This window comes from Lontra canadensis, unplaced genomic scaffold (assembly GCF_010015895.1).
Source record: "Lontra canadensis isolate GAN:19392208 unplaced genomic scaffold, GSC_riverotter_1.0 scaffold69, whole genome shotgun sequence".
Classification (NCBI taxonomy): domain Eukaryota; kingdom Metazoa; phylum Chordata; class Mammalia; order Carnivora; family Mustelidae; genus Lontra; species Lontra canadensis.
The window spans coordinates 4,649,710-4,666,955 of NW_022631063.1; positions in this window are offsets into that span (position 1 = coordinate 4,649,710).

A 17,246-nucleotide genomic window follows, 5' to 3' on the forward strand; every position below is an offset into this window, starting at 1 on the left:
TTTTTTTTTTTTTTTTTTTTTTTTTTTTTTTTTTTTTCAACTTCACTGTCCTGGGACAAATCCTATTTCTTCATGATGTATAATCCTTTTGATATGTTTTTGTTTGGATTAATATTTCGTTGAAAATTTTGAGTCTATATTAATAAAAATATATTGATCTGTAGTATTTTCTTATGATGGCTTTTTCTGGCTTTGGTATCAAGGTAATACTGACCTTATGAATTAGTTAGGAAGCTTTCCTTCTTCTTCCAGTTCTATGGAAGTTTTGGGGGAGAACAGATAATGTTTCTTTAAATGTTTGGTAGAATTCCATCAGTGAAATCATCTGGACATGTGCTTATCTTTGTAGAGTTTAAAAATTTCTAATATTATATAAGCTCTAATTGGTGTAGGCAGGATTAGCTATTTGTTTTTTTCTTGTTTCAGTTTTAGAAGATTGGTTCTGTCTAGGAATGTGTCCATTACATCTAGGATATATAATTTCTTTGCATAGAACTGTGCTATATCCCCTTTAAATCCTTTTATTTCTTAAATAAGTAAATAAGTAGTAATGTGCCTTCTTTCACTCTTGACCTGAGTAATTCTTTTTCTTTTTATCAGTCTAGCTAAAGGTTTGTAAGTAAAAACAAAAAATCCTTTCAGAAATCAACTTTCAGTTTTTATTTTGTTTTTTTTCTAATCTCTATGATTTATAGTCTAGTATTTATTTTTTGTTCTTGCTTTGGGTTTAATTTGCTTTCCTTTATCCAGTGCCTTGAGGCAGCAAACTAGGTTATTGTTTTGAGATGACTGCTGGGATTTTGTGTTTTTTTTTAATGTTTACATTTATAGCAATAATCTTCCCATAAGTACTTCTTTAGCTGCACTCTGATATACTGTATCTCCATTTTAATTCATCTCAAATATTCACTAATTTCTCTTAATATTTATTTGACCTATTTGCTATATAGAGGAATCTTAAAATTTTCACTGACATGTCAGTATTATCCATTTTTTGGTTATTGGTTTCTAGTTTTACTCTAATTTCACTCTGTACTAACTTTGTATAATCTCAGTCTTTTTAATTTTTTTATGGCCAATTGTTGTCTATCCTGGGTAGTGTTCCAAATACATTTAAGAATGTATATTCTGGGGGCGCCTGGGTGGTTCGGTGGTTAAGGCCTCTGCCTTCGGCTCGGGTCATGATCTCAGGGTCCCGGGATCGAGCCCTGCATCGGGCTCTCTGCTCAGCAGGGAGCCTGCCTCTTACTCCTCTCTCTGCCTGCCTCTCTGCCTACTTGTGATCTGTCAAATAAATAAAAAAAAAATCTTAAAAAAAAAAAAAGAATGTATATTCTGCTATTGGTGTGTAGAGTATTGATAGATATCTGTTACGTCTAATTGATAGTGTTTAAGTTTTTAATTATTAATCTTTGTGTAGTTCAAATATTAAAGGTAGACTCTTGAACTTTCATTATTATTGGAATGGTCTGTTTCATGTATTTGGAATTTGCTGTTAGGTACATATATGTTTATAACTTAGATTTTGTTGATGGATTGGCCTGCATTTTCTTATAAAATGTTTATCTGCAGTAATATTTTTCTGACTTAAAGTCTGTTTTGCTTGATAAGAGTGTAGCAGCTCCATCTTTCTTATGGTTGCTATTTGCATGACATAGAACTTTCTAAGTATTTGTATCTTTTTTTAAGATTTTATTTATTTATTTGACAGAGAGATCACAAGTAGGCAGAGAGGCAGGCAGGGAGAGAGGAGGAAGCAGGCTCCCTGTTGAGCAGAGAGCCCGATGTGGGGCTTGATCCCAGGACCCTGGAATCATGACCTGAGCCAAAGGCAGGGGCTTTAACCCACTGAGCCATCTAGGTGCCCCTAAGTATTTGTATCTTTGAATCGAATGTGTCTTTGTCATATTACCATTTAATATATCTCATGTCATTTTTCTTTATTTCTCCTTTACTGTTTTTTAAAAAAGGAACATTTTTTTTTTTAAAAAGATTTTATTTATTTGACAAAGAGAGGGATCACAAGAAGGCAGAGAGGCAGGCAGAGAGAGGGGGAAGCAGGCTCCCCACTGAGCAGAGAGCCCGATGCAGGACTCGATCCCGGGACCCTGGGATCACGACCTGAGCCGAAGGCAGAGGCTTTAACCCACTGAGCCACCCAGGCGCCCCAAAAAGGAACATTTTTTAGTGTAACATTTAAATTTCTTTAAATTTTTTTTTTTTTTTTACTATATTTAAAAAGTATCTTCATAGTAGTTAAATGGAGGCTTATGTAGGAACCCACTTCAATTTTTTTAAGAGTAGGGGAGGGGTCAAGGGGGAGGAAGAGAGAATCTCAGGCAGGCTCCATACCCAGCACAGAGCCTGACAGGAGGCTCAGTCTCATACCCATGAGATCATCACCTGAGCTGAAATCAAGAGTTGGACACCAACTGAGCCACCCAGGAGCCCCTCCATTTCACCTTTATAATTATTCTAGTGAAACATAGGAATGTTCTTCCAATATAGCTCTATTCTCTCTTCCCTTTGTGCTGCTATTAGTTATACATGTTACATCTCTATATATTACCTAAAAATACATTATTTTAAGTACTACTTTGTATAATAATTTCATGTCTACTAAGAAAACTGAGAAAAGGGAAACCAAGTACATGTTTAATCTGTTGTATTAAACTTATTTACCACTTTAAGTTCTCTTTGTTCCTTTAGATTCCCATTACCATCTGGTAACGTTTACTTCTGTACAGCTTTCCTCCTACCTACCTCCTTGGTGCTCCTATCATAAAATTCATTACATTTTCTATTTGGTATAGTTCCAACAATACAATTATAAACCTATTTATTTCAAAAAGAAACAGAAGAAAGGAGAAGTATTAATTTATAGTGTCTCTTGTAATTATAGAATTACTTTACATATATTCTGTGTAGATTTGAATTACTGTATCACTTGTTTTCACTCTTAAGATCTCCCTTTATTTCAGCTTTTTTGTTTTGTAAATGTATTTACATCCTCTTCATTTTTGAAGATAGTTTTATTGGCTATAAGATTCTTGATTGACAGCTTTTCTTTCAGTAGTTTGAAAATGTGTTCCTGTGTTTTCTGATCTTCACTATGTCTGATTATAAGTCAGTAATTAATCATACTTGGGTTTCTTTAAATGTGACTGGTGATTTTTTTTTTCTCTTGTACTACCAAAAATTTGTATTTGATCTCCAGAATATTTTCTATGTTGTATCTGTTGTAGCTCTCTTCATATGTCTATTGCTGTAACTCTGAGTTTGTATTACTGTAGTGTAGGTCCCTGACATTTAGCTTTTTTGACTGTAACATAAATGCTTGACATTAAGCTCCTGATCATTGAGACATTCATTTCAAAGACCTACATCTTGAATGAGCATATTGCTAGCTATACAACTAGATAAAGATCCAGACTATGCCCACTACTAAACTTCTGCTTTTAGAAAGCCCTGGGTGACCTGGATAACAGACTAATTGAATGCCCCTATATTTCCCTTTCTGCACTTGAATTTTCATTCTTGTTTTAAATATGAAGAGTAAGCCTTCAAAAGCCTAGGCACTCCACTCTCAACTCCAATAAAGGCAGAACTCCATTCCTTTCCCTTTCTGTGTGTCCATCCTCTGTCTTCCTCTCTACCTACAGCCTCACTGTGCGGCCCCAGTGTGCCCTGTATCCTCTGTGACTTATGAATAATAAACACTTTTTTCCCCTCAAAGTTTCCTGATGTTCATTCCTAAGATGCCTCTTGTAATTATAAGAACCACAAGGGCCTTTACAGCCCCAACATTTGGCTCCAGTCAGGAAAATGGTGGGGTGGAGGGGTCTTGCCCTAAGTCCAGGCTCATTAAGTGCCCCAGGCGTTCCTAGCTTATACCATCACTGTCAGTAGGCTGGAACAAACACAAAACAGCTACTTGGAGTTCATTGAGCTGCTTGGAGGGTTTAGGTTGATGTTTGTTTTTTTTGTTATAATACTGGACATTCAGTCACTTTTCTGTTTTTGTATGTTTCCTTCTATTTCTCTCTACTCTTTGGTACTTCGATTATGTAAATGTTGGTATATTTAATGGTGTCCCACATTTCTCAGAGGCTCTGTCCTTTTACTTTTCTTCTTACCCTTTTTTCTCTCTGTTCTTCAGCTTGTATAAACTCTATTGATCTACAAGTACCTTTATTCTTTCTTATGACAGTTCAAATACACCATTGATCCCCTCTAGTGATTTTATTTTTTCCTTTGTGTTACTGCAATATTTCCATTTGGTTCTTTACTCTCCTTGACAATGTCTTCACATTTTCCAAAATTTCCCTCTAATTATGGTTTCTTTTAGTTCTTTAGACGTGTTTATAGTGGTTTCTTTGAAGCCTGTGTCATTTAAATGTGACATATGGGGCCTCTCACAGTTTCTGTTGCCTGCTGCTTTTCCTGTGTATGGGTCATTTTTTGTCTCTTTGCATGTGTAATTTTTTTTTTTTTCAGGAAAATAGATATTGTTGTGGTTGTGGTAATTTAGAAACTGATTCCTTTCTTCCATCTTTGATATTATGTTGCTGTTTAATGACTTGATACAGTTATTTTCTTTGGCTCTATGACAAATCATCACAAAGTTGGCAGATTAAAACAAAACAAATTTATTGTTTTGAAGGTCAGAAGTCCAGAGTGATTTTCCATGGGGTAAAATCAGGATATAACAACTTGTCTGCTTTCCTTCTGGAGGCTCAAGAGGACCATCCACTTCCTTGCTTTTTTCCAGGTTCTACATTTAATCCAGTTTTTTGACTTGTGGTCCTCATCTATTTCAAAACCAGCAATCGCTAGTCAAGATTTCTCATGCTGCAGCACTCTAACACTAACTCGATTGCCTCCCTCTTACATATTATAAGGATTTTTATTGATATCCTGGGCCCACCTTGATAATCTAGGAAAATATGTCACTCTCAAAGTCAGTTGATCAGCACCCTTAATTCTACCTGCAAATTTAATACCTACTGTTTTTACTTGTGAGCAATTACAATACGACTCACTTTGAAAAGCCATTATTCTGCCTGTCACACTTGCGTAGAATGATTTTTGTGAAGTGCATTTCTCTAGTGTGAGGTCTCTGAAGCTCCTTCCTGTAAGGAGCAGCCTTGGGCCTGAGCACAGTCACCCTGGATGACTTTATTTTGCAGACTGGAAAACAATGGTTCTTAAATATCAAGAATCCTATCAAATGCAATATTTAGGTATTTAGGCAATAAATAGGTATTTATCAGCAGAGCTCAGATGAAAAACTATTTATTTTACGTACCAGCTCAGTGCATATTTTTCCTCATCAGTCTACCTTCCAAATATTTCCAAGTGAGAATTGCAGTGATGGTGGCTACATAAATTCATCTTCATGCAGGGAATGGTGTTATTAATGATTAAGTGGACATACACTCATTAGACAAGACTGTCACAAATTAAATTTATCTTGTAAATGCTAAAACATCTGTTTTAAAGGAAAATTTTCTACTTTGTTGGGTAGTATTGGTTGACAAATTAATTTAGAAATGATTTACAAAGCTAAAAAGTTAAATTTATAGCTGATTGTCTTGGTCAGTGTGTTCTGAATATATTCCAATACTTGTGATGTGATCTGGGTTAATTTGGACTGAGGTAGTAAATGTAATTGTTACATGGGCTATCAGAAATTCACTGTCAGGGTGCCTGGGTGGTGCAGTCAGTTAAGCATCTGACTCTTGGTTTTGGTTCAGGTATGATCTCAGGGTCTTGGGATTGAGCCTGCATTGGGCTCTGTGTCCACAGGAACTCTGGCTGAGCTTTTCCCTCCCTCTTCTGCTCCATCCTGCTGCGTTGCCCTCTGTCTCTCTCCCAGATGAAGAAAAAAAAAAATGACTGTCTCTCTAGAGAATAATGAGGAAAGAGATCAAATTGCAAGACACTAAGTACTTTGTAGGCACTGATTTTTGTCATAACCACAAAGTCTAATAGTTGTTGTTCAGTAGTCGTGGGTTTTGTGTGTGTGTGTGTGTGTGTGAGAGAGCGCGCAAAAGAGAAAAATTGGATTTTATTCCACCTTTAGAAATTTTCATACTGTTTTTATTGCAGTTCATCTGTAAAATGTTATAATACCAAGAAAAATAGAATTTTGCCTGAATAATAAATGCCAGGATGTATTATCCAGATCAGCATTAATAGCTATATATTAACATTTGTCAATTTTATAAAAATGGGACTCTTGAACAGTTTTTGTTTAATACTAAATGAAAGGGGTGCCTGGGTGGCTCAGTGGGATGAGCCTTTGCCTTCGGCTCAGGTCATGATCCCAGGGTCCTGGGATGGAGCCCCACATCGGGTTCTGGGCTCGGCGGGGAGCCTGCTTCTTCCTCACTCTCTCTGCCTGCCTCTCTGCCTACTTGTGATCTCTGCCTGTCAAATAAATAAATAATCTTAAAAAAATACTAAATGAAAAATCTTTCCAAGTACTATACCCCTATGGACAAGCCTCACAGCAACTGAATTGTTAAACAAAAAACATATGTAGCTGAAGCAGCATGTAAAGAAAGCATACACTGAATAAATTTGGATTATCAATAGCAAGATCATATATAGTGAAAGAAGTGAAAGAAGGAAAATAAGAGGTAGTACCAAGGAGGATAAATATACTTAGAATTATAAATGAGAGGGAGAATCTGAAGTGAGAGGTGAAAGAGAACACGTCATTTGTGCCAGATAAAAAATGCTGCAAAGAATAACAGCTCAGCAGTCACACGAATTTATGAGAGGGCAAAGAAAAGACCAGTGTTATATATGCTTTAGTTTAATTGGAAGCTCTTTAATGTATTATCTGTAAACATTGTTCATGTACAATGTTAGCACCCAGTTCTTAAAGCGGATATTTCATAACCAAAAGAGCTACCGAGATAGGGAAAGCTCATGATTGGTTTGGTTTCTATTAAAAGGGCTGAGACTTTTGAAGGGGAACTTGAAAGATATACTGAAATTCTAATGGTTTTGCCATGTGTCTGCAACTTACATTTAATGAAATTTTTCTATAGGTTTCCTGCCTCTTGAGTAGAAAATATCTACCTATCAAAATAGTGAATGGTTACTATAAAGGAAACTTAGAAAAAGACAATATAATTAATGGTTATAACTCCAAATGTTGCTTTTTTCTGGATATCTTGAACATAAGAAAATGAAGAATATATATTCAGTATATTTGGTTAGAATGAGTGTAGAAAAATTATGTAATATCTCTCTTATGCATGATCTTACCACTTATATTGCAGACCTAGTCAGGATATGGGTGGGCGTGGCTGTCCAGCATGAAGACAAAGGATAATAAAATACCTCCATGGTTTCTACAAAGGGGACCTTGTACCTCAATGGTTTTTCCTTGCAGAAACCTAAAAGGGGTCATTTTATTTGATTAGTTTCTTTGAATTTGTACTATGCTGCAAACTTCTCAAAATGAACAGGTTGTTGTTGTTCTTGTTTTTTGTTTTGTTTTTGTATGAATTTAATCAACAAGGATCATTTGTATAGTATCTGAGTAAATGAAGATCTTGACTAGGACAGTACTACTCACTTTTCGTGTATTAATTGATTTAAGGTAACTGGTTTAACATCTTAAGCCTATGTGATCTTCAAAAACAGCTGTTTACTATCATTGTGGTTAAGGTGATGTGTGTCATACAGCGTAATACTTTTAATAATCATTCTAATAATGCTTTTAATAATGCTGAATTTGTCAAACTAGCTTTATTAAATTATGGCTAATTGAAGGTTAAACTACTGATAATCAGATTGTCACTGATTTGTTTGTGTGTATATATATATATATATATATATATACACACACAAATTTTTTTTTTAAGATTTTCTTTATTTATTTGACAGAGATCACAAGTAGGCAGAGAAGCAGGCAGAGAGAGAGGAAGAAGCAGGCTCCCCCGCTGAGCAGAGAACCCGATGTGGGGCTTGGTCCCAGGACCCTGGGACCATAACCAGAGCAGAAGGCAGAGGCTTTAGCCCACTGAGCCACCCAGGCACCCCTGATTTGTGTATATGTTTGACCTAGAGAGGGGGATGGTGGAGACTTATGGTTAACATAGGAGAAATTGAGCTGATATTATCTTTAAGAAAGTGTTAAAACAACAACAAAAAACAAAACAAAATAAAACAAAACCCCACCTATTTTGGTGGGAAACTATTTGAGACCTGATTTAGAACAGTACTTCAGGGAAGTTCTTCAATAAGAAAGTAAATACCAGGGATGCCTGGGTGGCTTAGTCATAAAGCATCTGCCTCCAGCTCAGGTCATGATCCCAGAGTCCTGGGATTGAGCCCCGCATTGGGCTCCCTGCTCAGCGGGAAGCCTGCTTCTCCCGCTCCCCCTGCTTGTGTTTCCTCTCTCACTGTGTCTCTCTCTGTCAAATAAATAAAATCTTTAAAAAAAAAAATAAATACCAGGAGAATTTGAAAACTCTCATTTTTCTACCACATTGCTTTGTTCTATGTTTCTATCTTTGGAATTCAGAAATTCTTGGGAGGCAGGAAACATTTTAATCTTTAAAAAAAAACAAAAACTAGCAGCTGCTTTCAGTTGAACAGTCAAAGAAATGCAATGGGAGCAACAAAACCAAGATGTGGCAAAACACTGAACTGATCTGAAGCTGTCACAAGCCAAGAGAACAGAAGAAATGGCCTATGACTTTGCCATAAATAATACTGAGGAAGAAAATAGAGATCTGTAGATTAAAGGATCAAGGATGACTGCTGTGTTTTCAACTTGAGTAACTACGGGAATGTTATTATTTTCTTTGGTAAAGATTTATTTATTTTTAAATATTTATTTATTTTAGAGAGCATGGAGGGGTGGACAGAGGGAGAGAAAGAATCTTAAGCCAACTCTGCACTGAGCACAAAGCCCCACACAGGGCGGGATCCCACGACCCTGAGATCACAACATGAGCCGCAACCAAGATTCAGGGGCTTAACTGACCATACCACCCAGGCACGCCAAGATTTATTTCTTTGAGAGAGGAAGTGGGGGAAGAAGGCGGGGAGGGGTAAAAGGAGAGGGAGAGAATCTTCAAGCAGATTACTCACTGAGTGCCAAGCCTGATGTGGGGCTTGACCTCATGACTCATGAGATGATGACCTGGGCCAAAACCAATAGTCAGCCACTCCGCTGGCTGAGCCACTCAAGTGCCCCTGAAGGAATGTTCCTGAGATAGAGAGAGAGGTAGCAGTAGAGGATGTAAAGAAATTAAGAATTCTGCTGGAGCCATACTAAGGTTGATTTTTACCTAGTAGATGCCCAGGAGATATTGGTTAGAAGTTGGATATACAAATATAAAACTTAGGAAAGAGGTCAGCACTGAAATAAACTGGGGTTCATACAGAAATTAGGAGATAGGGAAAAGATACTTACTGTAATCAACAAATGTTTGGATATAATTGTCCATATTTCTGAAGGAAAAGTAAAAAAAATACTATATAGTGTTGGGAAGTCCCTATTGCACAATTTAAACAAAATTAACATTTTTAAGTGCTTACTATAAAAGTGCTAGGCACGTTTTCGAATACTTTAAATTTGTTAAAATGATAGTTTCATAAGTACTATTATGACTCAGTTAATGTCTTTTATCAACACTGAGCACAAAATGGTCAAGGCGAGTTCTACCTAATAGAGGCTAAGGAATTGGATGCACCAGTAGCCTAGGAGCAGCGCAAATGCTTCTGCCAAACTCCAGGGGAGTTCTCAGGCTCCATCTCAATAGTCATGAGATCCTGAGGTTAGTGACACTTTTTATTCGGAGCTGGAGGGTCTAAAGGCCTCTTTTCCCATTTAAAACTAGTCACCTTGTAGAAGCACTTGCAAGACTGGGTAGGACATGCATATGAGCTGATGAGATACTTGCTTTTGTTAGACTGCTGTTACATCACAAAATTTTCTATTTGATTCCCTTATGTGTCAGAAAAGAATTTTAAAAAGCAGTTTAAAAAAAATGAAAGGAGGGGGCGCCTGGGTGGCTCGGTGCGTTAAATCCTCTGCCTTCAGCTCGGTCATGATCTCAGGGTCCTGGGATCGAGCCCCGCGTCGGGCTCTCTGCTCAGCGGGGAGCCTGCTTCCTCCTCTCTCTCTGCCTGCCTCTCTGCCAACTTGTGATCTCTGTCTGTCAAATAAATAAATAAAATCTTTAAAAAAAAAATGAAAGGACATTGAAAGTTCATATTGAGTGGGTCTTCATCTTTTTATCTTCTATTTGAGAAAACAACTCTTAGACTGCTTTGGGTTGTCCTGATTTTTCAAAGGCTAAATCCTAGGCTGCATAGATCATAGTTCTGACTCCACCTGCAATTTTTAGGAGACTGTGCTACTTGGAGTAGATGAAAACTATTTGCCTCGTGTCAAAATGACCTTCATGTAAATTAACCTAATAGGCATTTGCTAGCTATCACCTTGGTTACAAAATTTTTGCAGAAATGAAATTGACATATTCAGATGCATTCAACCTAATTTTATTGTGGAAAATATAAGCAAAAATTAGCCATCAGACAAACACACACATACAAACTAACATTTGAATTTGATATTATACACACCACTCTCACAAATCTCGTACAGTGTTCAGGCTGCTATTCTTTGATAGTGCTTGCAATTTCCATGCATAAATCATAGAATATGAGATTCATGAACCACACTAGTGGACTGCAGTGAATAATGATTCTGTAAAGTTTAAACCTGACTTTTTGTGAAAGCCAGACATTCTAGAATAAAGAATAACCTTTAAAACTCTATGGGACACATCATATTGGTGACCATTATTTTGTAAAAAGAAGGGAAAAAAAAACCAATCTCACAGAATGAGAAAAGATTGTGTTTCAGTTTGTTTCTAATCCTAGGTTTTTCTCCTAACTCATTTTTATTTAGGTACCTAGGGAGTCCTTCTGAGCTCTGCACTTTCACCTGTTGTGTGATGCATGCGTGGAGTAGCTGATTTTTCTTCTTAACACTGTATGAAATGTAGAGCAAATAAGCAATTTGTAAGGGATTTATTTTAAAAAGCTATAAGGGATAAGACTATGGCAATGGAGCTTGATTAGCTAAAAATGGATTCTCTAATGAGGATGTGATTACTAGCTAGCTTCAAGCTTTGATTCTTTGCTGGAAATACCACTGATTTTCTGAAAGAATTAGAAGGAGCAGATTTCAGAATGGAATGGAAGAGCAAGCACTAGTCCAGAGTCACGTATTTATCTTCCTCTCCTGACTTATTCTCTTTTTATTAAATACTCTCTTCTCAGTTCAGTCTTCCTATCTGTGAAATAGGGATATGGTGACTGTCCTTTCTGATATAGTGTGATTGTAGGGATCAAATGGATAGCAGAGAAACATGCATATAGTATAGTTATACAAATGTTATAATGTATTTTTAATCACCCAGATTCACCCAATCCCAATGAAACACTTTTAAATCAAGTATAGTTGAGATACAATGTTACATTAATTTCAGGTATGTGGGATTTGAGAATTTGACATAGTTCTTGAGGTGAACGTTGTATAGTGTTTCTGTCACTGTAGTAAGTTATTATGATTGACTGTATTCCCTGTGCTGTACTTTTCATCTGTGACTTATAACTAGAAATTTATACCCCTTCACCTATTTTTGCTCATTCCCCCACCCCCTTCTCTCTGGCAACTACTGTTTTTTTTCTCAGTATTTGAATCTTTTCTTTCCCCCACACATAATTGAAATCTTATAGTACTTGTATTTCTCAATCTGATTTATTTCACTTAGCATAACCCCCTATAGATGTATCCCTGTTGTTGCAAATAGCAAGGTTTCATTTTTTTATGACTAATATTACATTGTGTATATATGTATGTATACACACATATATGTATGTTATATACAAACATATTTCATGTGTTCATCTATTAATGAACACTTTTATTTGTTTCTGTATCTTGGCTATTATAAGTAATACTGCGATAAACATAGGGGTGCATGTATCTCTTCAAGTTAGTGTTGTCATTTTCTTAGGGTAAACATCTTACAGTAGAATTACTAGATCATTGGTATTTCTGTACTTAATTTTGTAGGAAATTGCCATACTGTTTTGCATAGTACTGCATCAGTTTACATTCCTACCAGTAGTGCATGGGGGTTCACTTTGCTCCACTTTGTATGTCTAGTCTTCTGGATGGCTGTTCTGACTGGTGTTTGATAGTACCTCATTGTGGCTTGATTTGTATTTCCCTGATTAGTGACATTGAGCATCTTTTTGTGTGTCTGTTGGCTCCAAATGAAACATTTTAATATTTACTTGGCTTTTTGATCAATACCTTAAAAAGTTAGAAATTTTCAAAAAGATAATTTTAAAATTTAATTGAAAAAAATTGACCTATTTGAAAACACAGATGACTATTGGTTTCTCTGTTAGTTAACTTTGCAAAGACTTCGGTATCAAAAGCAATTCTTGGAGAAATTTTTGAAAAACATTCCTCAAAGGGATATAGAAAAATATTTCTGAATATTTCAGAGGCTTATACATTTTTAAAGGTTCTTGATTACTTGCTCAAATTTACTCATACCTTCTATTGTGAAAGCACCATTATTCAAGGAGGTATGGACAGTTTGGTTGTCTTCAAGCAAAACTAAAACAGAACAAAACAAAAACCAATAAAACAAAATAAAAACAAAAATCCTAAAATCAAAAAACTAAATCTAAATCCTAAAATAAAAAAACAAACTTCTCAATCTCCTCTTCTTCTTGGGCCATGACTGTTCTTTTGCTTAATATGTCTATAAACAGACCTGTCATTTGTTGGTTCATTTGTTCAATATCAACTATTTGTTGAGTATCTACTGTGTGCTAGAGTAGTGGGGATATATCCGTGATAAAAGCAGACAAAATCGTTGTCTTCCTAGAGCTTGCATTCCCCGAGCCATATTACCATGTGGAGTAAAGAGCGTTCTCAGCAGAACTAATAGCTATTGTAAAGATCTTGAAACAAGCAAGGTTGGCATCTGGGAAGATCAAAAAGGAGGTCAGGGTGGGTGGAGCAGAATGAGTAAGAGAAGAGTGGTACAAAGGAAGATATGGAAGTATCTTGGGCTAGATAACATACAGGTATTGAGACCAAGGTAAGAACATTGAGATTTATAGACTTGGTGTGCATAAAACTGTTACATTAATGACTTTTTGCCATTCATTTAACATAATGTCTTTTCCTCAAAATACTGTACTTAATGAATGTGACATGACATGATAATTTTATTAGTTTCAGCACATAATCATCAATTTGGCATATTTTTATTCAGAATAATATATGGACAAATTTGAATTATGCAGCATGTTGGGACAAACCAACCATGTTTGGGTTTTCATAATTGCACATAGTATGAGGGGTGGAAGAATAGAATCATCTACCATTTATTTGTTGACTACAGGTGTAGTCAACAGGTGTTTTAAAGCACCTTCTTATTGATCCTTAATTTGGCCCAGATGTTTTTTTGTGCTATACCTCAATTTCTCAGTGAAGTATGAGTACATAAGTAATCATGAGCCCTAAAACCATTAAATATTTGTGAAGAATAGGACACAATTATTCATGTACGAAAGATGACTTACAAACTCCTCCATCACCCACCATTCACAATCAAAACTTTCTTCCTCTTTTGGCAAGTACCTCTTATAAAAAATGTCCTATCAAATTTGTATATATTTATTTACTTTCAGTTATTGCTTATATGAATTTGTTTGCACTATTCAATTTTTCTAAATGTGTAAACTGCATATTTTGGTTGAGGATAGAAGGTATAATAGTTTTCCTTAAAATTAATGGATTTTTATAAAATTAAGTACTTTTGACTTATGGCAGAGTGTTGAAGGATAAATGAAGCTCATTAGGTGACAGAAAACTGTTTTGAGATGGGAAGACCCCTGAAGAACCAGGGTAATTGAATAAAGGTTATCTGTTTCAAGCTGATTTTCTTTCTGGAGCTCTAGATACAGTGTCAAACTTTAAATAGCAAGTTCTTTTGCTAGTAAGGACCAATGATAACCACCCAAATAACAAAATTTCTTCCTTTTAGGGTATACCATCATGCTTACTTAGCTAGACATAATTGCATAATTTTGCATAATTGCAAAAAAATCTTTATCACAGCCCAGAAGAGTTAGAATCTCAACTGTTTAATATTTTCTTTTTGGTTAAGCCTGATTTCTAATTTTTTTAAAATTTCAGATTCTTCAAAAATGCTCCCTTTATATTGCTAAGTGTTTTTGTAGATGCCATTTTCTCCTGTTTTCTCATCTTTGAATAAGGCCCAGGTGTACAGTATAGCTATTTAATATTCAAGGTTCATGGAATATTCTGTTTTCAGATCTAAATTTGGAAAACCCCAGTGTGGTTCCTAACCTAGTTATCTAAAGCATTAGCTACTGGGTGGTTTTGTTTGACTCTTACTGTTCTGTCAATGGAGACGTACAATTTTTCTTCAGAGAATATAGGTTATCCAGGTATATTCTCCTCACGGAGAGTTAGAATGAGTTTGAAGGTACAAGCAACTCTAATAACCAGTAGTCTTACTTTTAGCAGCATGGAGTTCTTTCTCCCCGTTCTAGCACTGTACACTCTACCAATAAAATGCTTCCTATTATTAATTTGCCTTTTCCTGACACTACCAAACAGCACTTTCTGTCTTCTCCTATTTTTCTTTTCTAAGTTCCCATAGAAAATCTCTATATTAACATCTCTTTCTTTTTTTTTTCTTTTTAAAAGATTTTATTTATTTATTTGACAGAGATCACAAGTAGGCAGAGAGGCAGTCAGAGAGAGGAAGCAGGCTCCCTGCTGAGCAGAGAGCTTGATGCGGGGCTCGATCCCAGGACCCCGAGACCATGACCTGAGCCGAAGGCAGAGGCTTTAACCCACTGAGCCACCCAGGCACCCCTACATCTGTTTCTTATCTCTACCATTATCTCATACATTCCAAATCCCTAAGAGATTATCTTTCTGAGTTAGCCATGGACAGAGCTTTTATGCCAGGCTCCCTGAAGTCACTGGTCATCTAGATAACTGATGTAGTTCATGTACCATGTCCTGATCTAATTTGTTATACCAAGGGAACAGGAAATATTGGTATAAAACATGACAATATAAGTACACAAAATCAGTTCCAGACTCTGGTCAAGACCAGTTTGTTGGCATAGCAAGAACTTAATGGATTTATATCCAGAGTAATCTGTCCCTCTCTCCCCCCTCTGCCCCTCACCTCTTCTTCCCCCTTACCCTGTCCCTCCCTCTATTGAGCTGCTCATAGAAGACTTGTTATTTGTACCATCTCTCAATAATTAGAATTCTGTGGAAAACCATATAGCACTGTTCATCCTTGTTCACATCCTACTCTATTGTGTACTGGAGGCATATTCTCTAATAGGAAGTAGAAATTATTACACTATTAGGATTGAACAAAGTGGGGAGCATGACTCTTCCTCAGCATGACTCAGGATAATTCCCATGTAGTTGGGTTGTAGACATGTGGTTTTAGATTTACCTTACTCTTGAATACCATAGTGTTAAGATAGTATAATGGTTCAAATATTTTTTATTCATTGAAGAAAACAATGTTATTTTTGGCTACAGGGATACATTACATAAAATAATCCATTCCTAGTAACGATGAAGGTACATTCTCCAAATGTTAGGTGTAATTTCTTTATCATATGCTGTTATTGCCAGATAACTTTCAAATTTTGGAAATACAGGTAGTATAATCAACATAGTAATCACTTTTCAAAAGCCCCTCTTATTCTGATATCAGAAATACTTAAAAGCAAAGGTCCAAATTTATAAGGTCAAGTGATTAAGACCAAATAGGTAATACAAATGGATGGAAAAGGCATACTATAATATGATTGGGTGAGGGGGGGAACCATGGTTAAGTAGAGAATATGTTCCTTGTCGAGAATAGTCCAAACTAAAATTTACATTTCTCAGAACACTGTTGGGGCACATGAATACATATGAGCCATATTGGGATTATGGACTCTCAGATTATAACATGTGCTTGTTAATTTTTTTTTTTCCCCAAATGACTCACCCAGTAAGAAAAGAATAACTAACTGGATGTAGTCCAGGGTAAGAGGGGATTTCTTAATCTCATGTATAGGAAAATCAGACTAGTTTATGGGGAGAAAAATATAAACTATAGGGGAGAAGGAGAATGAATTGAACAGATGCTAAACCCATAAAAAACTTGTGGAAATGACAAATATAAACTTATATAAGATAAATTGTTTCTTGTCTTCTGAGCCTGAAGCCTAACTTTGAGATTCATTGAACTTCTTATCTTTTATGCCTTTGCTGAAAACTAATCCCAATGAGGCATCCTGTGACCAGCCAATTTAATATTGTGAGCACTATGGCACTCCTAATCTTCTTAGTCTTGTACTACTTTTTCTTTTACCCACAGCACTGACCCATAACACTGATGTTATATAACAAGAAGCAATGTGTATGTATCATAGTAACATACTAACATGTTATATATCATAATCATTGCTTACTGTCTATTTTTCCTCACTAAGATATAAACTAGATGAAGGAAAATACCTTCATCACTTTTTTAAAGTAATTTTTTTTTTTAAGATTTTATTTGACAGAGAGAGATCACAAGCAGGCAGAGAGGCAGGCAGAGAGAGAGGAGGAAGCAGGCTTCCTGCTGAGCAGAGAGCCCGATGCGGGGCTCGATCCCAGGACTCTGAGATCATGACCTGAGCCGAAGGCAGAGGCTTAACCCACTGAGCCACCCAGGCGCCCCACCTTCATCACTTTTATCCCCAGATGTATCACAAGGTCCTAGAATAAATCTTGAAACATGATAGGTTCTCAATAAATAATTGTTGAGTGAAAAATGGAGGTGAACATAGGTATGGATAATTGCAGGTAGCAAATAAATTTGCTGTTGAATGACCCAGTATTCTTGCAAAATAGGAAGAAGGGCTATCTATTTAGAGATAAGGATTTGAAGGAGTAGCAGGGTCTTTGGGTAGAAAGAAGCTAAAGCTGTGAATAGAAAATCATCTGTCCTATTCTACTGAAACCCTATCTAAATGTGGATGCTTTAATTTTGCTATGGTAAGCTTGGTTCTGTGATCTTTTTTTCCTCTCCAGCAGGACACTGAAGCCTGTGGCAAAGGAATCATGTACTTAAATTGAATTA